Source organism: Dryobates pubescens, chromosome 21, assembly GCF_014839835.1.
Source record: "Dryobates pubescens isolate bDryPub1 chromosome 21, bDryPub1.pri, whole genome shotgun sequence".
Lineage (NCBI taxonomy): Eukaryota > Metazoa > Chordata > Aves > Piciformes > Picidae > Dryobates > Dryobates pubescens.
This window is the reverse complement of record NC_071632.1, coordinates 12,476,975-12,501,034: the sequence shown is the minus strand read 5'-3', so window position 1 is coordinate 12,501,034 and position 24,060 is coordinate 12,476,975. Positions and strand designations below refer to the sequence as shown.

Genomic DNA, 24,060 nt, shown 5'->3' with positions numbered 1-24,060 from the left:
ACAGAAATGTGTTCTGTGTGAACAACATTAACATAAAAAAAAAGGAAAGAAAAAAAGACACAAAAAAAAAGTAGTCTTCATCAATTGTAATCCATGAGTGAACCACAGCTTCCTCCCTTCTGTATAAAACTGTGTTAATCAGACAATGGAAAGAAGTCACAAGATGATGTGAGGAGATTTTGAAAGACTTCACTTTTGGCAGAATTTTAGCTAGTTACCAACTACCTTTAATAGATTAAAAAAAAAAAAGAAAAGAAAAGAAAAGAAAAAAGGTTACTTCAGACAGCTATAGAAAAATTATCTCACTAGATGGTATCTGTTGAAAGGTTGATTCAGTTCTTCCCTCACTCACAGCACACTGTCCTTTATCCATTTTCTCCATGAAACTATGCTTTTAGAACATTAAGGAGCTAGGGCTGCAGTGGAAATAAGTATTTTCAGTTTTAGTATAACACATGTGGAGGTCAATTTATGTTAGCTTTGTACTTAAATACTGTGACAAAGAACTTTACAACAAGGAGGAATTGCTACTATGAAGGCATATTCCAGTGACTACTCATTAATTACATGTACTGCTAATCTCATGGTAATTATACCTGGAATGATGATATAACTCCAAACATAATTGTTACCTAATTTGTAGATTTTAGATGATATGATAATACTTTGGTTCATAGCACTTGCCCATGCAATTACCTGTAATTATCTAATAACTAAATATCACATAACTGAAGACAACTTCTTCTTTTACACCATGCACAGTAAAACACCACAAAACCCTCAAACGAACATTGACAAAAGTTCCAGATATGATTATCCTGCTATTATTTTCCCCATGAGAAACAGCATAAAGAAAAATTCTCTCTAGCACCAGATGGGAGTCTAACTAGGAGATTGTCCATTCTGCAAAAGGAGCCAGTTCTGAGCATGCAGAATTAAAAATTCCCTACTTTTTTATTCCAATAATGAAAACAAGAATAACAAACAATCTAGAACCAAGGTAACTGTGTCTGAAAGCTTCATCAAACAAAAAAAGCTCTCTGACACCTCTCTGACACTCCGCTTTTGCTCTTTCTTTCTCCTTTTCTTAAATAAAAGTGTTACTCAAGTTTATTGAGGAAACACTTCACCTGAAATCATTAGATGTTAATGGCAACAGTAACTCCAGACCCTTGGGAGGAAGAATAACCTCTATCTAATCCATTTTTAGTTCCAATTCATCTTTTTCAAATGCAAATCTCACCTTTTCAAATGTGCCAGGTAAGTAGATGGATTCAAATAATATCACAAATCTCACCCTAAGGCTGGCTCAAAGCGTGTTCTTGGGTGAGTAAAAGTCACCATTATGATTTTGGTGTAGTGTTATTAAAATTATTTTTACAAGAATGTTTTTTATAAATTAATGTATGTTCAATTTTACAACTGTGTCACCTAGTAGTACACATTGCTGTTTGTTTTATAAGTTCATGCATGAAAAAAAACCCCAAACATTAAAGTTTACAAGAAGGTTGAACCAAAAAGGTCAGTTAAAATACATGTATATTAAAATCATCAGCTTAGCCAGAAAATGAGCTCTGTCCAAAATCACTACAGTTGCAAAATCACTACAGTCAATGCCAGTCCTATTAAAAGCTAAAGAATACACAATAAATATCAAACTTTGAAGAAAAATACACAGAACTACTCTGGTGAGTTTTGTTCACACTAGAGCAAGAGCAGCTCATCTGCAGTGCAGACAGGAAATTCATCTCCCAGTCCTGAGCGGTATACATGGCTAGACACAGAGGAGTCAATAGCTCGGTTTTAGTATCTCCATAAAACAAGGGGTTTGGTAAAAGAGCATAAGAAACCACTGCAATCCCAGCCTTCATTGGTCATGATAACAGAATATCTTTTGCTAACTTCAGCATAGCTTCTTTCTCTTGCAGCACTATTTGCACATTTTCTCCTAATGCAATTCAACCAAGTACAAGTGTTCCATCCTTAATACTGGAACAAAACACACCTGTGTTTGCATTAAAGGAGGGCAAAGTGATGAAAGAAAACCAGAATACTTGTTACAGAGCTTAAGACAGTAGAGGCAAGAGAATATGCCATCTCAACTCTATCTCCTACAAGTTCCAAATTACATAGAAGTTAGAACAAGACATAGATTAATAAAATGCATATTTAACTAATCAAAATTCCCCTCATCACTGAGTTAATATTGCTGCTATCTCAGGAACTGCAACATGCCTAAAGCTAGCCCTATGCCAATCATTTTCCAGCATTGTTTCAGTTTCACAAAAAACCAAAACACCAACTCTCTCCCACACACTGAGCTCAACAAAACAGCACATTCAAGAACCACAATGCCATGCTGACAGCTGCAATCAAAATTAAGGTTGAGAAGGCACATATGATGCCGTGTGGTGATTTCCTGCTCCCTTTGTCTCTGCCGTCACACCTAGCACCAGCTCCTGCCTCACCACCCAATTACTACAATTTCTCTCCACTGGCTGAGCAGGATCACAGCAGTGCTCTTGTACACACACTACTTCCATGACACTAATGGGGAGTGGTATGCAGGGACACCCAGCCCTTGATTAACCATCCCCCCTGCTGCAGATCTGCAGCTCCCAACACTAAATTCCCACAGACGGACAATGCCAATGAAAGAGATGGAGTCTGGTAGACACTGGAGTGATGCAAATACTATGGCAGCAGCAAGACCCCATGAAAAATAGCCACTGATACAAATTTTCCCCACTACTGCTTTTCACTGAGGTTGAACTCTCTTTTTATTTTATTTGCAACTCCATAACCTAAACATGTGAAAAGGTAATGCTGGTGTAGAGACAGTAACTAATACATTAATACGTTTATTAAACCCAACCTGTGCAGTAAAACCACTGGAAGTGCTCTACATAGAATGCATTCTTTCCTCATTTTCATTGGGTATCTCCCTTCAGGTTGGACTTGATGATCTTTGAGGTCTCTTCCAACCTTGGTGATACTGTGATCTTTTCATTCCACAGTGCAATTAATTATTATTACTATTATTATTCTTACACACAATTACAAAAGTAGTGACGAAAACTTTATCATTGTCTAAGTCCCCATAATATTCAACACTTAGCAAGGACTATGTCAACAGAGAGCATATGTATATTTTGTTAACTGAAATCAAATCAAGAACAAACAGTAGAAACAGCAAGGAAACACACTCTCACAGATTCACAGTGGTAAAAATAATACAAACTTCTCTTCAAAATTAAAGTCAAAATTGATTCCACATTTATCACACAATTTCACTTTTAACCTGTTTAATTTGCCTGTGAGAGCAACTACAGAGAATTACTGGAAAACAATAAAAATTCAAGTATGCCTTTCTGTCTTTCAGCTGCTCAATTACTCTAAGTAATGGCATTCTTTCCTGTGTTTTCCACTGTTTTTCATAGTAGAGAAATTTGATGCCTCCCCAAATAAACCTGAACATACCTTTCATGTGTGTAAATTATATTAGCGACTTTTGAAAACATTCATCAGCTACTTCTCTGTCCCAACTTATTCTAGTTCAAAATTATTCAGACAAATAATCTGCACCCCCTCCGAAGGCCTAAGCAATGAAAACAATAGCTTTCTAACTTTGCAAAGGAGTTCTGGTGCAAATCAGTAGAGCTCAGTTCTAGTTCTTTAAAGAAACAACACTTCTCACTGCCAAAAGATTTGGCCATGCAAATTGTCTTGCTCATGCTGCCAACCCTTTCCTGAGCAGTCCATCTGAGACTACACAGAGCTCTGCAGGCGAGTGAAACCTGTGTCTGACAGAGTAACACCATGAGACTGTTTCAGCTCTTGTGCCAATCAAAATCCAAATTGTTCTTTATCAATATAACAGCAACAAAATTATTTTTAGGTACCAAGTCCCATTCAAAGCAAGAATAGATTACTGTATATAGGCAGAAACCTACATACAAAGACTCGATTCATTTTTGTGAGGAATATGTAAAGATAAAGAAACTTCAAAAATGTTCAAACTTTGAACCTGACCATGTTACTATTTTTGAATTGTGACTTCATTTTTTTTCCCCTCAGGTTTTGGTAATATTATCCATTTTGTCCCTATATGGTGGATGATAAAACAGGGTTTTCTCTTAGCTGCCTTCAACTGCTACTTCATTTCAGCCAGGAAACTCTCAGTTGTAAAGCCCAGAGACTTTCATCCCCCATGCCCTGTGATGCAAATTGTTAATGCCTACTTTAGCTGTCAAAATGTCTGCAAAATTGGGAGTGATTGGCTTTCTTCCCTATTTTCACAACAGACAGGTCAACATATAGACATGCCTTTCTGCAGGCTGCCTTTCCACATTCTCTAGAGGAGCTGCACTTGTTCTCATCCCAGACCTCTGTTTTCAGAGCTCAAGAACACACCCAACACTGTTCACATATTTCAGTAATGTCCAAGTCAAAATTGCAGCTTTAATGCTGAGGTTTCTGTGTGCATAACAAAGTTAATTTTTTCAATCATTATAGTCTCTACCTAGGAATGCAGTGGAAAAATAAAATCCTGACATTTCTTCCAAAAGTGATTTCACAACACAAATTGCAATAGTAGATTAACAGCAAAAGTAGTAACAGAGAAGTTAAACTCACCTCTTAAGCCACAAATATTTAATTCCCCTGTGCCTTTGGCTTGGAAAATTCATTTGTTCTGAAAATTGTGATTAAAGATGGTTTCTAGAGAATTGAAAGAAAATCTGCCAAGACATGTGAGCACTACACTCCCATGAAAACTTACTCTAATTAAATGTTTGCTTTTGTCAAACATTGTATTGCTTCCTACGCTAAAAGAAAATCAAGTACAGACTGCATTTGAAGGAACAACCGAGAGTTGTAAGCAGTCATCACTGCTCTCGTTCAATCCATTTCAGCATGAACTGTGGTCAGCCTCTCTTGAAAGTCCTCAGGAGCTTTTGTCGTTCCCTTCCCTGTTTCACTGCTGTACCAGCTCTATATAGATGAGTTTGTTGCCCTCTTTTGGAGCTTCTAGTGGGATTTTTATAACACGCAAGAATTTCAGCCCGTGCATTCAGCAGCAATTCACTCACACTCAAAGGCAGAAAAACTTCCATTTGAATGAGCAGATGAAAGGGCTGCCTAAGGATTATGGTTTCAAATTTTCATATATTGTTTTATTATACATAAAAGTGATAATCTCCATAGAATTAAATTACCAGCATGATCTTCTTGCAGCCCTGATTTTAATTTACTCTAAGTAACTATCCCAGAAGGTGGAGGGAAGGCTTTTTCTCTTCAGGCTGTTTTTTTTTTTCCCCTTCTTTTGTTTTTTTTTTTTAATTTCTATTATTTGAAAAAGCCAAATGAGTGCTTCATTTGCCAAGGAGATTATAAAACGCTCCCACAGGATTCAGTAGGCAGTGCTTCCTTACCTTTATTTCAGCAGACAGTTACAAAAAATTAATTTATACAAGTGAAAGTTTCTAAGTGTTATATAAGATATAGTTTTTTTCTGCCACTGAAGCAGATAGTAATAAAAAACAAATATGAGAATGCAAAATATATCATCCAACATCCAACCGGAATAGATGACTTTCTAAAGACTAGAACAGAATAGACACATGAAAAAGGCTTCTCAAATCCTTGAGATAAAACTCATGCTATTCACCATGTCAAATAATCTTTTCCAGAAATTGATGACCCTCAACCTGAAAGCAGAGCATTATACTCACAGAAATGCGTTTTAGGAAGGTGGGGAGGGGAGGGGGGGGAAGGAGAAAGGGGTCCTCCTTGCCCAATTAAAACTTTATATGAATGTTCAACCTTAATTTAACTTATAGTCAGTTACATCTTTAACTGCCATGGCTCTTTGCAGTGTTTAGGCTGTCAGATATTTATAACATTTAAATAAATAAGTAAATCTAATATGTGGTGAGTAAGGATGCTACTTTGATTACACCATTTCCTTCTGCCCCTGAACTAGGCACAGACATTTTCTTAGTGCTACAAGTCCAAGGAATTTTCATGAACATGAGGAAACATTCACATGCATCCAAAATAGTGATACTAAAATAAAGATGAGACTGCTTTGCTTGTTTCAGCGAGCTCTGAATCCATGTTAACAATGACAATCCATGTGACAATGACATCGAAGTGCATGTGACTATTCCAAATGTAACCCCAAAAGCCTGATATTAGTTCTACACTGCAAAACAGCTCTCTTCACTATATTCATTCTCTGCAATATCCTTTTAGAATATGAAGTGGTGATCTCTCATTTTCTGTTCCCTTCTTGTTCCTTTTCTATCTTATTATTCCTCTCCGAGATGTCTTACACCACTTTAAACTTTCATTCACTCATCTCATAATGCAAAATCTCTTTAGTATGCACAAACTGGTTGTAATGCCAGACTCTACAATGGTAAGAATGGAGATATTGTCCAAATAGTAGTTCACAATGCATATAAATTCAGCAGGTCTACCTTCTCATTTTATTTTATCCATTTCATTTCATCCTAACAGTAGGATAACAGCCTTATTATCATGAAAAATATAGTTCCTGGGAAAAGACTTTTGAAGTGCCTTCAGTCTGGGAATTAAAACATCACCTGTAACAAAGCAGAATTGGTCAGAAATGTCCTGACACTTAAATAAGTATAGAAAATTAAGTGGATATGCAGGTTACACATATTCCAGCAAATTCATCTCAGATCTACAGTTCTTCATGTATTTTTAAATACCTATGAACAGAACTGTTCTTTCAGCTCTCCACAGTGGTTCTCACCCCCATTTTATGTAACTACTGAACTGTCCTTGATGTTTGGCAAAAATCAATTTTCAGCTGTCAGAGAAGTGCTGTCAATTGCAGATGCAAAGTCAATACACAGGAAGGCCAAACTAGGCAGTACAGCAGAAGCTTCACGTGCAAATGCACCTCCTACTTTGGTCTTTAAGACCAATGCTCAGACCATTGCATCAGCAGTTTGGAGGGAATGTTAGAATGAGTCAGAGCAAAGGCTTCCTGCAGGATATTCACCATGTATCACACAGAGAAATTCAACACACTTCAAACTCTTTCTGTAGCAAGGGCCTTTGGTCTCTTACTCATCATGTTCTGTCCTGCATCAACACCAATACAGATTAAATGAGGAAAATAGCCATTGGTTGGGTTTTGTTTTAACTGACAGGTGAAAAGCCTACACATAGTTTGTCTGGAACCATATCTTTAATTTTCCAGTTTTAAGCCATTTCTCTTGGACTGCAAATTCCTCCAGGAAAAGGCTATATATTGTATGCATTTGTACAGTCTCTTTCTGCAGCAATAACAACAGCAGTAATTCTTATTGTTGCTATTATTATTAATGAAAGCCTAGCAGCTGCAGAAGTTAGGGTTCCCTTAGGAACCTCGTAAAGATCCTGGTGGCTGAAAGCTGGGAGTTTTTCATGGAAGTACATTAGCCAAGTCATTTGCCTGAAGCAAAGATGAACAATCTCCAGGTCACACTGGTCTCCAAAACGCCTGGCTATTGCTTCTGAGCTTTCATTCTGTATTCACCCCATGTACCAAAAATACAGACTGAATTTGTGCAACCCTGAAAGGCAAGATAGCATTTCCAGCCGGTGAAGTATTGGAATTCTTTTTGCCATTCTCTTGTACACAAACTTTTTGAGTTTTGAGCTTCCAATTGCAAGGAAGGCTGCAGTGAACTTTACTGTATGTTGCATGTCAGATAACTTTTTCATTTGCGTATTTTAAGTTGTTTTATCTCATTACAAGCTGATTACAATTAGCAAATTACTGTACCACTTGTCAGCTAATGTGTCTGGCCACATATTTAACTGGTGTCCATGGGTAAAAATGGGATTATTTGAATTGTTTTAGCCAACAATAAAAATTATTTAGTAAAAGAAGCTCTGACTGACATGATTTCCTACCTAGTGTTCATCTTCCCTACCTTGTTTCATGAAGTGAATACCTCAGTGAGCCTCACTAACATTTATGGACTATTAATGTAATGCTGATGCCCAGGTTCACACCGATTTCTAATTCTTCCTAGCCTCTTTACTGCCTTCTGGGGTTGATCTCTCAGAACACTTAAAATGTGCCATGCTATGAGCTGTGATTCAGTTTTATTGCAACGTATCACAATGCTACTAAAAAGCAGATTTTTTTTTTGTTTTCAATCTTCAAATTAATTTTTGAGCAAGATTGTCAATGAATTAAAATATTTACAATGGAAGAGCTGGAGTAATCCGATATGAACTGAAAGCCCCTAAAATGTGAGCACAATTCCAGCTGATGTCCATTCATAATGCATCATTAATAAAACTCCATCAATTTTTGCTCATAACTGCCAAGAGATGCTAGCTTTAAATGTCAGCTATGAAAAATTCTGACAGTAAGAAATGCGTCAAAACAGGTCATGATGATGTAACAATGAAAGGAAATATACAGAGGGAATATAAAATCCTTATCACTCTTGGAAGCAATTTTGTCATTGTGTGTTATATGCTCAGCTAAAATCTGAATAATGTGAAACACCTCCACTAACTTCATGTCTAACATTACCTGCACAGGCATAGCATATGCACTGTGCTCAATATGAACTAGAGAGGACTTCCTCTGAGCAAAGACCATGGTGTTTGAGGTGTAGCCTGAATCTGCAGGATGAACCACAGAGGAGTGAGCACTGGGAAGAGGGACCAAAAGCATTTGTCTTCTTTTAAATCTGCCCTTCAGCTAGTGATGCACCACAAACTCTGTGATTCAGTTCGCTGCACATAATAAACCACAGTTTCAGGGGTTAAAGTGCATTTTGCAAGGCATTCAAATATTGCAGAACTGGGCTGGCATAAGCAAGAAAGAGTCCACCAGGAGCTACTGCCACGTGTCATTAAGTGGGACGTAGCTACTTCCCCCCCACCCCACCCCCCAATTTGAGTTTATTTCTACTATTTCAGAACTAGCAACATCAAAGAAATGAATGTGCAAAAATACCATTCATTCCTGAAGTGTGTCCATCAGGCACTCTGAACTGCATACAAAGCAGCAAATCTTTACAGCAAAGACTGAAGTGAACCAGCAATGATGTTAAAGCATTAAAAAAGAAAACCAAAACATAAATTAAAACATAGTGTAGCTCATATTTCCTTTCTTTCACTTAGAAGATAAATATTCTGTTCAATGGCTGCCAGCTTTAAGAAATGGTATTTTATTTCTAGATAATCAATTGCTACCTATTAGCATACTTTTGATGTGGTGGAGCATTCATGTGACTTGTTTTCCAGCTCCTCAGGGTATCCTGGTTAAACATCACATGTGCTCTTCTCCACGTTAAGAAAACAAAACCTGCATGTTAATTCTTTTTAAGAGAGGCATACATGTAATGAGAAACAAACATTTATTGTATTAATCTATAAACTACTCCAATGGGCATATAAATAATACTGGACAAGATAATGCAGACAATTATGAGCAGCATTACCTCTCTGTTTGTAACAGTCATGGCAGATGAAACCTACAGCAATCAATTTGATTGCTCTGATAGGATCTTAAGCTAATTCACAAGACTCAAGTTAAAAAGCTAGCCTATCACATGTATTTTACAAATATGTTGTTCTTTAATTTAAATATGCTTCATTGATGAGATTTCTGCTCCTTAGTAACAAAATTACAAGCAAACTTCCCTGTAAATGTATCTCAGAGCTAAGGTCCAAGAGAACCATATAATTCTGCTTAGCCTTTCCCAAATATCAGAATAAAAGCACAAAGAATTGCCCTTTTCTCATTCCAAAATGCTTGTGTTTCAGTTCCCCAAATCTGTAGCTCAGCAAAGCAATCTACCTAGAAGGTATTTGCTATCATGGCCCCAGAAGGCACAAATGGAAAGAGCAGTGAATGAATAAACTATTGAAAATATCCTGCATCATCCATTTACATGCTACAAATCCAGCCTTCATCTAGTTTTTCCTGTTCACGGTACCTCACACAGTGTTAGCACTACCAAACAGAAGAAAAAAAAAATCTTCCTTTTTTTTCAGTGAAACATTTATTTTACCCTTTGGGATTATTTGTTGCAAGGAGTAAAGTACAACCTAGGATTACTTTGTTTTATTTACTGCAACAGGTAAAACAGAAACACGGGGCACTGTAAATTCAATTACTTGTTATTTTGCTACTCACCATTTAATTCTATGCCTATATACATATGTTTATAGATATGAATGTTACTTTACTTACATTCTATGACATATGAAAGAAAATATTTCCTCCTATAAATGACTTTTTAACTAAGTATCTAAGGTTCAAATGTATGAACTGAAGAAGTCTGTCTTAATGGCTAAAGAAGACTGTAGCTTTTGTACTTTATATTTAGCAGTCAGTCAGGTTTGATCCATTTTGCTCTATGCAGTACCAAGGCATGGGCTTGAACCTTTTACATTTTTAGAAGCTGTATCTATTAAGTGTTTCTCAGAAACATAATTTTTGGTTGTCCTGTCTACTTGAAAATACATTAGAATTGGCCAAGATTTCAAAGGTTACAGTATAGATACTTCTATGCCATGCTGGTATGTCCAAAACCAGTTAAGTCTCTTTCCTCATCCACTCTACATTTCAATAAAAAACTGTCACATTGACATGACAAACTTACATACCTTGTATGTGTGGTATTCTGTATTTCTCTGTGATACTGCATCACAGCCCAGGCTGTCTCAACAGCAGCTCTCAGGTGCCCATGCACCAGGGCTGCTAGGCATGCCATAGTACTAGGTGTCCCTGATACCAAGGTACCTCTCTCACTCAGGATTCCACCAGTGGTACCTGACACCTAAGAAGGGCAACATGTTTTTCCTGGCTCTCCTAGAAACTGAATGGGCTATTTTGTCAGATTATTTTGTGTAGACAAACACACTAATGTACCTTTGTCTCCATCAGTACTGTCGCAGTTTAGCTACACAGTTGCCCAAAATAGTTTTCACCCCAGTTCTTGTGTATGCTTTGATGGTATAGGGCTTTGTATGAAGGGGGGCTGGATGAACAAGTGCCACAAAACACTCCTGAACAGGAACTCACATAACTACCGTAATGACAAAACTAAACCAGACTCTTTCCCACTTACCTGATGGTACCCGGGCTTGCACTGCTAATAGGACTAGGAAGCAGTACATGAAGTCACACAAATCTGGTAGTCCAAATGAGAATCCCAATGGTTACAAATCCTATTTAATTTTAATGTAAGTTCTTCAAATGTCCCCCAAGTTATGCAAAGCACTTCTGTTAAAACAAAAATTGTGTCCAAAAAAAAAGAATGGCTTCTAGTCAGGTATTACGATTCAGTTATGCCTAGCTATTATAGCAAACAGCTATAGCCCTTCTACTGTTATTCTTCACATTATTCTTGTTAGCCAGGGAAATTTTCCCTGGCATAGTTTTGACAATTCCACAATTAATTTGTCTTCATTTCATTGTGCCCTTAATAACACTATGTAGGCAACAGATGTCAAGTCTTTCCAAGTGGAATGAAGCAGAAGTGAACTCACATCCCCAATAAATTGTTTATTGAATATTTATTTTTACTTGGATGACAAAGTGCTAGTGAACCCACTGGTGGTAAAGCCCATGCTTACATGCTACAGCACAACATTTATTGAAGCAGCTATTCTTGCCAAATCTATACTGCATTTATAAATCTTCAAAACAAGCCCTGGTAAATGTCACTTCTTCTTAAATGCTCGGCAGAATCAATGACAAGTGATGCTGCCTTTGCCCTTGAAGAATTCACGTGTTTGGATCTCAGTCCAAATTCGAAAAACCTGTTCAGGAGCAGAGGCAGTGTGAATACACATGCAATGTACCAGAAGCAGGGAGAAGAGAAAAGTTCCTCAAACTACAGAAGTTAAATACAAACAGCAAAGTCCATCTATTGTTTTCCCAGACTTTCACTGTAAGCTGTGTGAAATATGTTACTACAATGCCCATCAACTTACTTCCATTCTGCATTGGAATACTTTGCACTGGTCTTCCATACGCTGCCCAAAAGCAATCAGCTGCTTTTGATACATTATTATTACATTCAGCACATTTTGAAATAAGCAGGAATGTCAAGTAAAAATACAGTGTTATGATGCAAAATTCTACCCACCAACAGTTTTTAACTCGGGCATAACATCAGACAATATCACCTTCTGTAGGTTTGTTTGTGGTTCTCTTGTCTGTATCCTTCATTTACTGAGCGGTGATTCTGAAATTTCATTATATTTTGAAGTTTTAGGCAAGATTAAACACAAAAACTGAACAGCATCATAAACTGTGTATCTCCTCTAACTTCTTGAATGCCATCAGTGGATCCTACACTGTGGAACAGTCTGCTCAGCTTCAGTGGGATGCTCATCTCCAAAGATCAAAGCTGTTCCACTAAACAGCACAGTCCAGATTTGCTCATAGTTCACATGCTGCAACCCAAATGCTTTTCCAAGGAAGACATTGCAGTGTTCTAATTTTCCAGCTGGTTTTGTAGCAGCCCTAGCTTAGATGACCATAAGGCGGTCTATCCAGGGCTCTGAATCATACAGCAAACAGCATTTTCCAAGAGCATGTCAACTGCCTTAATGTAATGACATGTTTCTAAGGCAGAGCTGCAGCTGTATCATCTTTTGCCCATGGTGGCTTTCTCAGAGATATGGGAATTTCCTCAAGGAGAAATGCTGTCAGCAAGTGCAAGGAAAGAGACCAAGCAAAGAGAATCTACAAGATCCAGCAACAGAGAATCTTCCTTCCTTCTGAGTGAAAATCCCCTCAGCACCTTATAAACTCCCAGCCACAGAAGGTCAGGGATGCAGCAGCCCTCAATCACTCCTTTTATAAGGATCTTTTCTTCAGAAGACAATCTGGATCTGTAGTTCTCCTGAACTGACCCACATCTATCTTCAGTGCTCCTCCCTCACTAACCAGCTTTTTCTTAAAGCGAGACCTACATTTGTTTCACTCCCAAATGGTACTAAACATGCCAGTTGAAAAGAATTGGCAGAGCTTGTCATAGAAATCACATTTTAATGGTGGATGAAATCTTGGGGCAATATTCATTGATAAAATATAAAGTGAAATGAAAAAAATAAATTTAAACCAAGATCTTCTGCTTACTACTGAAAAATAAATTAGTCTCCATCTATTGATGACTTCCAGGCTGCTAATTGCCTCAGAATGGAATCCTGGCTTTGAAATGGAAATAGTTCAAAAGCAAACAAAAACCCCACAGTCTAGACACTGCTGATGAGCACAAGATTACTTCTTAAATGCACATCCAGGAAAATGGAGGACAAAAAGATCCTCAGATATTTTCTTACATTTTATTTCTAAGTTAAACAGAGCATATCCACAATAATAATAAAAAACAAATTAAAGAACAAGTATTTCTAATCCTTTCCTTTCTTTAAAGCAGTATTTGATAGACGCACAGGTAGGATGAATAACCTAAGTCAGCAATTTTACTCTATTTAGTAATATCCCTGGGGAAGGTATGTTGTAGTTGGTAGGAAGAGGTTGATTGTGCTCTGTGAGACTTTAGAAAATGTGATTATTACATTGCTGCATTGTTTGATTCCAAATAAAACATAAACCCGCTGCTCTTACAATTTAGATTTAGGATTGATGTCTGCATGCAGTGATTTGTAAAGCTTATAATAACTACTTAAGCACATAGAACTTTTTTTTTCTTCTTTCTCCAATTTCTGCATGCTTTGTTAGCAGGATAGTTTAGATCTTTGCAGGAGACGTGGATTACACAGGAGCCACTAAATACCGGCAAAAGCATCACATATTGCATAAAGTTCCCAAATGTGCAATGCAAAGAGTCTTCCATTTCATCTACCAAACCTAAAGATACCTCAATTGATATAAATAACACCCCAGCCACCCTACTTGAAAATTACTGAAAGCCAGGTGCCAAGACGCTGGAAATCACCAACTCTGGCTACATAACAATGAAGTGAGATCCTGTTGGAAGGAAGATACGATTCTGGATGCAAGTATATTCTTGTTATTTGAAGCCCTGTTTCCTTACAACTGTATCTGACAGCATTGACTTGTAATCATTTGTGGACATTTTTTATGTTCTCTAAATGCAATGAATAAAGAGTTTAGAATAAGGCTTAAGGGAAGAAATGTAACCTGTTCATGGTATGGATCACAGTGGAATCCAAGTAAGACAGTTTCCTATTGATAAGAATGTGTCTACTCATCTCTCACTCTTCACTCTCCATCCTGTATCTCCCTACAAAATGTTTAGGGTTTTGTGATGGAGATGAAGTATGACAGGTTCCTCATCTACAAAACAATTGAAAAATGCTATTTATTTTTTTTTTTTTTGCAGAGGCAATCCCACACTCATCTGCTGCCTTATTTAGAGTTTCCATCTGGACAGTTGGCAGTCAGTCACTACAGTTCAGACTCCCTCGAAACGTAATACAGAGGCTTTGGGCAAACTGATTTATAAACTCAGGAAGGGGAGAACAGGCTCGTGCTAAATCGCTTCCATTTTTGGATATATCAGTCAGATGAACAGTCATTTAATTTCCATTCTTCTAAAAACAGAAATGGAGAAAATCACCTAAAAGCTGAAATTATCATCATGGGAAGTTTGGTGTGCCCTGAATCTCTAGATACAGGTTGAATAAACCTGTCAGGTTTAGTCTATTCACTTCTTCTCCATCCCTTATCCATCTCGAAACAGATATCATTAAGAAGGTTTAAAATATATAAATAAATAAATCTATGTAAAAGCCAGTGTACTATTTCTAGAAATATCATTATTTCAAGAGGGACATTCTCTGAGCAACACTGTTTTCTGCATCACAACAGCAGCAACAACACCACCACCACAAAAAACCCCTGCAATCACCTTCTCCTCTTCCTCTTTCTGTTACCATGTTGTTAATTCCAACTGCGAAGCCACTGACCCTTGAAATTATTTTCACATGCCTGAAAACACATGTGGCTTATCCTTACCTTTATCTTTCTAGAATTGTTCTTTCAAAATTCTGTGTGCTTCCTGGAAAATACTAAGTCACAGAGGATTCTGTTAACAAATATCAAAACTTAGCCTTAGTTTTAGCCTTAGAGACTTAAACCTCTAATGAGGGAATTCAGAGTTCAGCTTACATTATTCCTTGCTAGTAACATAAAAACAGGTTTAGCATATGTAACACTGCTGCAGCTTAAGCACAGCAAGATATACCCTGAACTTTGAAATCCCTGCCTCTTATTTGTACAAGCCAGGCTATGAAAACAGACACTTCTAATGAATTCACTGAGAAATCCTTAGTAGAAGTAGCAGTGACAGACTTGGGACTGTAATATTTAAAGCAACTGCAAAATTGTGCTTTCATCAGGAGAGGAACAAAAGCTTTGTTAGTTTTGAAACTTGCATTTATATTCGGCATAATAATTCAAAGTATCATTGCCTGCCACTATTAGGAGACAGAGGTCAAATACAGCAAGTAAAAAAAAAAAATAATTTACATTCCCAAGCTATACAAAAGAGAAAATAGGCTCAAATTGTATGAAGTGCAGTGACATTATTTAAATGTCTTTGTTAATCAGGGTCCTGACATAAGAGACGGTGCTGAGAAGAATTTGCTCTTCAGACTCTTCTCAGCATGGGTCAAATCTGCTTAATATTCCAAACGCTGAGTCTAGCTGAACTGTGTTACCCCTTTATGATCTCTCATCTGGTTTTTTTCCTCCTTTGAATTCACCATGCACTGGTATTTTCAGTTTTCATCACTGCAAAAGGGCAGTGAAGCTATAGTATAAACAGTGAAGTTCCTTTCAAGCCTTGTTTATAATGATTTATACATTATATAGCTGTTAGACCCGCAGAAATTTTTGCAGAAAGTCAGAACACACACAAAAAAGAGTTTGGGAATGTTTACTTCCAGCCTTATTTATTTTTTCCAGTTGCTCAATAACAGAAAAAAAAATAAATAGAACTATCTGCTGATTCATGCATGAGAAAATAACAGCACTCTAATTTCCACCGTACACAGCCACAACTGTGTGAAGCCCATGCAAAGCAAAGAATGATGAGGTCAACAGAGCATTTAATGTAGAGATGCTGCTGCTTACTTATCTGCAGCAACATCCTCTTTGAAGTACACCTATGAGGACTGTGAAGGATGTTTCAGATGGCCAATTGCCACTCTTTCATGGATGAATAAAACATAAATAAAAAGATTTGAGTCCTGCAGGTTGCAAATCTCAGCCAGTACGTTGGTCTGCCTGTTCTCCAGTGAGGTTTGTGGAGAGCAAAAGCAGCTCCTTAAAACAAGAGATAGCTCTGGCCCTCTTGATGGAATCATACTATAGAGAATGAACTCTGCAATCATAGAACCAAGAACTTGTGTTCCTGGATTGCTCCTTCTTCACCAGCACTCATGTAGCTTCTGCAGCCATCTGCAAGCATAATTCTTGATAGCAGCTTTCCCATCATTCAGGTTTGCTATCTGAGGGGTCTGGCAGCTACTTTTGTATCCCTACTAAAATAATCCATGAAAGACTTTCTTCTATTTCAAACAAGACATACAGAGCAATGAGAGGACCTGAAAGAGCAGCTGGCTAGTTTATTTTGATTTAGTGGAAACATGAGATTGCCCAAAGGCCTTCGTGGTCAAAGTCCAGTTGCGCTCAGACCTGCTCCACCTTATTTGCAGCAGTGCAAAGCAATAAGATAGATGAGGTTGCTCTAGACAAGATGAGATCCAGCCCACCTGAGGACAACTGCTTTCGTTGTGGGCATGCTACTGCAAAGACCAATTGCACAGCTGCTGAAGAACTTTCATAGCATGATGTAACTGAAAGACGAGAAACTGCAATGACACAAATCAGACTGACATGATTCTCTTCCAGACATTCAGATAAATGCAATAAAGCTTTCAAACTACTGAACAGCATTAGTTAAAAGCTGGTTTTCAAAAATGTTCCTCTTCAGAATCAAAACTTATCCAACCCTAACTACTTTGTAGAATGTCAGATCCTGTATTTATACTTAGTGGTTATTTCTCTTAAATGCAGGTAGAGTGGGGAATGGCCTATTTATTTCACAAGTACAAAGCTACTCATTCATCTTTGACACAAGTCTTCACCAAACCAGTGTATGTTACAAGAGTTTTCATTCCATAATATTGAAATAAGGTTGTATACTGATTGGGAAATTAGGGTTATGATACAGAATTGTCCATGGCTTCTGATCCCTGTTATAGACACCCAAACCCAGAGAAAGCTTAAGTACTGTGATTAGAGACTTGCACATCAGGAGGAGGCACCAGAATTGTTGGAAAAGCTAAAAAGTGCTTCCATTTTGTTGCAGCATGGACAGCAACCATCAGGTACTGTAGCTGAGACACTTCTGTCAAGGAGGTGCACCACACTGTGTATATAAGAACACAGTATAAATGTGCTCCGGTTTATTGGAAATGGGATACTTGCACTTCATTTATTAAAACAGCCCTCAGAAGAGCAAAGTGAAATAACAAAGATGATATCATAATGAGATGTATGAAATAACAAGAGGAAAGGTTTCTGGAAAAGAAAGGGGGAAAGAAGGTTTAAACATATTTCTTCCTCTCCTTTCAATTTTCTTCAAGGCGCTTTTCTCATTTTCAGGACCAGTTTCAGAAGAGGAGCATTTAAGGATTAAAAGAGAACTCTTCTCTTCAGAGAACCAGATTCACGAAATGTAATGTTGACAGGCACTGTACAGCTACGGTGTGTATTTGGGAAGACAATAAATATGAACTGAAAAGGTCACATCTCACACAGGCACCTTTGACGACTCATGCAGACTCTCTCTCAAAATACAGCTCAGAAGTAGACACAGTAACACATTCCTTCCCTCCAGCATTCACAGCAACTAGGGTTTCAAAACCACTTAAATTTCCTATTAAAAATCTCAGTTCAAGCATATACCACCTTTTAATTTAATACATTCCCAGAAAAGCAGTTGTGCTTCTGCATTCCATTCGGCAGTCCAAGCTTGACATTGAGTTATTCCTTTTTCATAATGATAAATAAAAACCACAGTTTTCAAAGGAAGAAAATTAGACAGTAATCCATTTATCACAAGACGTCACTCCTTCGTGCTGACACTGTATTTAAGAGATTAATGAGACTCCAAATTGCAGACAAACAGTAAGTAACTGCAATTTTTTTTTAAATAGAAAGAAGGTATTACTTGATTTTTTTCCATGGTTCGATATTGGACTTGAATGGGTTAATTTATTTCCTGAGACAGAAGACCTTAGATAAGCTTGGTGGTTATGTAGGCATGTCTGGGTTGCTAGGAGTTTAAACTATCAGCTTGCAAATGGAGCTATTTGAGATCCCAGGTGATCCAGAGAATAGGTTCTCCTCATGCACTAAACGATGCAGGGATTATGTGGGGAAAAAATAGTATGTGATCATATAATCAGACACTGCGCTGTAACACACAAGCACAAAGATGCTGAATTAAGGCCGTGCAGGAAATACAAGTATTACATCTGCCTCCTTTCTGAATGGTTGATTTGCAGTCCTCAGAAGGGGTTTTTTATTGTTATTTTTATTAATCATAACTATTGTGTATAACACACAGAGAATATGATAGAGCACTGGGTAATAATGAGACCTCTTGTGTGCAGCACCTGCTCATTAGTTGTCCTGGTATTTTTCTTACTTGGGCATGGATATTCCAGTGGCTAATGATATTATTTTTTTCTGTGTATCAGCCCACTCATGCATATGACCACTTGATTGCCTCACACACGCTGTTTAACCTAATTATCATACACACCAACATCTCAAGAATTTTCTGTGGCTCCAAGAGCTGCACTCTGGAGAACAGTCAAAAATCCCTAAGCAATTTCTGAGCTTGGTCACAATACAGTAAACCTGTGCCACTTCCCTAAGTCTGATGCATCATTGATAAACACTGCTGCTTTCAACAATATTCTGTTCCTCACGCTATTGTTTGTGTTAAAGCAAGGGCTGAAACACCTATAGAATAACAAGGGAAGAAGCTTTAGAGAAGGGGGATTGCTTTTGTGTATCTTTCCTAATAGTTTATATAAGCACGAGACACATCACTAAGTACTTAAGTGCAGGGGGGAAAAGGAGGTTTGAGTTTATTCAACAATGAAAGTAATGAGAGCCTGTCACACAGTATATAAAATATGTTCAAACACATACTTGGCTTTAATTTATTGGTGCTAAAGCTCCCATCAAATTAAACTGGAGTTCAGGGTACTAAGCACCCCTGTAAATCAGAGGCTTCATGCACGTGCAATTGCAGGCCTGAGCTGCCTGTTTAACAGGAAATCACTTTTATCATCACAGTGAGTCAAGCAGAGAAGCTCACAACCAGAATGCTATTTTTATCTACCAAATCTGTGACTGTGTAAACTATTTCTACAGGAAATAAATATGTAAAGGTGGCATCAATTATTACAGTTTCAATTAAGGCACTGAATGGCAGGAGATGCCATGCATAGCAGAAATGACTAATTTAAAGGGGAATAAAGTCCATTTTCCAGATAAAGCTGGAGTAATTTATTTTTTAAAAAATAATTTAGGCAGGATATTTATTCTGTTTTCAACAAAGGAGACAAAAGTATCCACACATGATAAAAATCTTCTCACTTCCTCTTCTAGACAAAGGTGGAGGCACAAGGCTAGTTTTGATATTCAAGCCCCTCAAATATTAGTTTTGCTACTTTCACTGCCCTTGCCAGCTGTAGTTTTCAGTTAAAGATCAAAGTAAAAATCCTGAATATGTTGACCCTGAACTAAGAAACAGAAATTAAATACATGTGTGCATGTGCGTTTAGATCACCAGAAATTAAGAGCTTGTGTACTGTCGTCTTCAAGATTGTCTGTATGATATACGACTGTTGATTTTTCACATGAAGTACACTGGCAAAGTTTTGGATTAGTTTGAGAATAAAACAACAATGACAAAATGAATTTGCAGAGATTACACAAGAACTGATCTTGTTTCCACCAAATTCAGCAGCCCTTCTCCATGTGCTAAATGCACTTCATTTATCCCACCAACTAAAGTTATTAAGAAAGTGGTCAGGAGGGGCAGGGAAAATACCTGTAGGTGAGTAACTGAAGTAATACTGCAGGTAATAACAGTACACTGCATTTATATAGTGCCTGCCACCTCCAAGGGAGGTAAAGCATCTCGACTTCCTGTGTATGGAAGTCATACAGACAGGGTAAGTCCAGGCTGCTAGTGTCCCTGGCACTGACTGTTGTTCAGAATGGTAGATCAGTTCTGTCCAACACCTGCATGAAATTTTCCACTCAGACAAGAAAAGAATCTCTCTGATGTCTCGAGATATGAAATGGCAGCCCACATTTAACTTCACACAACTCAGACTCCTCTCATGCCTGAGTCCTTTTCCCTTCCCATATTTCTCTGCTTTAACTTTCCTTTCCCTCCAGTCACATGCAAACATATCTATGAAAATTTGATTTTTGGGAAGCACCTTCAGCTCAATTCACTTCAACTGAATCTTCAGATGCTCAGCCTCTCTATCAGGCCATAAATATAAGAGTGGATATCTGTACCCTGCAACCTCTCCCCTTTTCTCGTCGTGAAACTACTGCTCACAGCTTCCCAAGGGACCGATTTATCCACAGGACTGGCATTTTAAACTCAGCAATGTGCAATTCATTTTCACAGTCCTCAAAGATAACAAATACTCAGTTTTAAATTATTGAATCATTCATTTAACTTAGGATGACTGAAAGTAATCATTTTTATGGAATTGTGACTGCAAGTAATAAAACTATAAGTAAAAAGAACACCCGGACATGCCACAAAGAAAATACCTCATTCTATAAATGAATGTGGTTAATTAATGATGATTTTTAATTGTAACACATTACTTGCAGAATTACCACTTTTTTTCTATCTATCTGCTAACCCCAATTTTTAAAGTTATTTCAACTGCAACTGTTTTGTGATTTATTTTTTTAACAATAGCTGCTCTGAGTTCAGAAGCAGCAGTAAGTGATGTCAGGCTTTGCCTGTTCAAACCCCTGCACAGAGCATTTTCAAGTGGGCACATAACTGCTTATGTGGACTTGTGTCAAGGTTTGCATTCAGACCCACAGACTGTGACACAATGTAGGGGCTCCTGAACACTACACCTTAAGAAAACATTTCTATTAAATTGGCAATCCAAGTTAAGCTACGGTAACCTTTGGTTTAGTGTCTTGCAGATACCACAGTAACCATTACTTTCCCATTTACCTAGATGAAGCTGTGGTGTTGGATGCAAGCTAGAGCACTAGCCCCACTACAAGAATACAGACACCTTTCCTAGGCAGTAAAAGTCTTCCCAAACAGTTCCAAGTTTCATCTCCTGCTTAAGACAACAGCAAAGCTCCAATAGTATGTTCACTCTAGTAGTTATACTACTACTTCACATGGCAATAATGTATCATATTTATCAGTGATAGTGGCTGCTAGTGCTTACTGTAAGATCCAAAATTTGGGTCTAAATCTTCTCAGAATTTACTGGTGATGATATTTTGTAACCAGAATAATCCTTTACACCCTCCATTTATTTACCAAGTTTGGCAATAGTGACACTGTGCTGAGGGATGTCTTATTTGACATCCCTCAATTAGTAGTTTGACTTTCATTCTTCCTGAAGTATTACTCCATAAATATGGCTGCTTCTTTTGTTTTGTTGTTTATTTGTTTCTACTTTTCCATTTGAATTCATCTGGATTTGGCTTTCAGCCTGCTGCAGTCAAATCTTGTCTTCTGCTAGATTTTAGAGGTAACCAATATTTTCAATACATTGAGGCTCCTCTGCACTGCAAAGAGATAACATCTCTTTTGCTGAGAAGACCAGAATAGACAGCACTCCAAGTTTCTCACTGTAAGGCATTCTCTAAAACTATTAATTTACCTTCAATTTCCCAACAATCTAAACAAACATGGACTCAAAACTGGACAAACTACTACTTTCTAATGTGATCCATATCAAGAAAATCATTTCCCTCTCCTTAAGCCACTGCTCTAATGTGTATATTCACCATCCACATTAGCCATCTTTGCCTTACCTCTCACAGGAAGTCATGATGAGCTGCTTGTCTGGTACGACCCTACCAACTTTCTCAAGTACAGGCCCTCAACAGAAAAGATAGCTTCATTGCAATCCCCAGTCTGCATTCTCCTTATGTGTTGTGTTTTGAATGGCCATGTTAGCAACCATCCTAATTCTCTGGTAATTATTCTTCACAATTCCAATAGTCTATAAGTAATTTGGATTTGTTTTCTTTTTCCCTGGCAGCTGGTATATGCTTATCTCTAACTTACTGATAAAGTTGTGGATGAAAACTGAGCTAGCACCTTCCCTTACCACTGAGCCTCATTATTATTATATTATTATTATATATTATTATTTTGGAGTTAAAAGTATCCTCTTATCCAAATAAGAAACAATATTTTCATATTAGAAAACAGGCAAAAATCAGACTTTCCAAGGCATAGTAACAGATAGGTTTCATCCATCAAGGCCATGTAGGAAAATAATGTGCAAGAATCAAAACCAGTGGTCCTTAAAATCAATTTCTTCTGAGCAAAACCCCTCAGAACTTGTGTTTTGAACAATTCAATGTGCATTAGAAGAACAGAAAGCAATACTGCACAAAATAAAGAATGCATACATTTATACAAGTTTGAACCACAAAGACCAGAATGAACAAAAAACTCCAAATCACTGCAATACAATACGGAAAGCACGCTAGATGGAAGTACATCTTTGCTTCCACAATCATGATATTTTAGCCAATGCAAGCTCTGCCAAGGATGAAAATCCTTTCTCTCTGTCCCCAGAGTGCCCAGGCCCAAATATCATAAGATTAACTTTCATGACAGACTTTTTTTTCTTTGGGGAGGAAGGTAGAGGGGAAAGAAGCAAATGCAACATACAGAAATGCTAAAATATTTCTTGGACAGAAAATCTTCTAAGGGGCATCTGCATTACTACTCCTGACACCACCTCAGTTCCCCCTCCTTTGTTCTCTGCTCACCAAGAGAGATGGCAAAGGCTGCAATTCTCAGGGTGAAATTTGTAGTATAATCAATAAGATGCTACAAAGCTGAATATTTGATGCTAGTTTATTATTCTCATTGTCCTTTCACAGGTTTGGTCTCCCTCCCCCCAACCCTGCTCTGTTCCACAAGCCCCCTCCAGAGGCACAAACAATTCTAGCTCAAAAGTCACATTACTTCTCATTTTATGAAATTTCTGCAAGGAATAACCTTTAACCCATACTTTGCCTCCTCCCCTTCCCTGCCAAAAGCTTTATTCATTCAGTTCTTTTTCAACCTCAATTACTTCCCATTTAACAAATGGTTGGTGTAGCAGTGAAGCACTACAGTAAGAACAAAGGTTGGTGCTCCGTTGCAATCTCTTCAGGGTAGAATTAAAGGCAAATTCTCTATCAGAGAAAGCCACCTCTCCTCGATTTTTCTGTCACTGCATTATTATTATACAGCTTTTCTCTGAAAAGAAGGCTCTCAGGGTGTCATGAACTCTCAGAGAATTTCTGGTCTACAATGCCTTTCAGTAAAAAAAGGGAATGCTCCAGAGAGAAAATAACCTTTGTGTAAGGAAAGGTTTGTTCTGCAATATTGTCTGAGCACTGGCTTTACAGGGAAGAAATCAGTCTTTGTATTTGCATTACGAGAGCACAGAAACTGGTCCAAAAGAATATCACTCTGCACAGCCTGAGCTGCACTGCACTCTTCCCTCAGAAAGAGACAGAGAGAGGCTTGAGGAGGATTAGACAGTATATACAATCCCTCCTCTGATAGATGTCCCCAGCAGAACACACATGCAGCAAACATGAATCCTGTTCTTTTCAAATGGTATTCTTTAATTAAAGAAAAACAAAAAGAAAAGAAAAAATGCCATGTCTTTTACAACATCTCTTTTCTGATCTCATTTGAAGGACAAGGAAAGAATATTTCCCTAACTGCCTCTTCTCACATTCCTCATTCT

General features: G+C 37.7%; 1 protein-coding gene across 1 annotated transcript in view; it reads right to left on the bottom strand.

The window, feature by feature from the left end:
• The window catches only part of PTPRN2 (protein tyrosine phosphatase receptor type N2), a 596,056-nt gene that overhangs the window by 390,517 nt on the left and 181,479 nt on the right, over window positions 1–24,060 (bottom strand). The gene's annotated exons all lie outside the window — the stretch shown is intronic.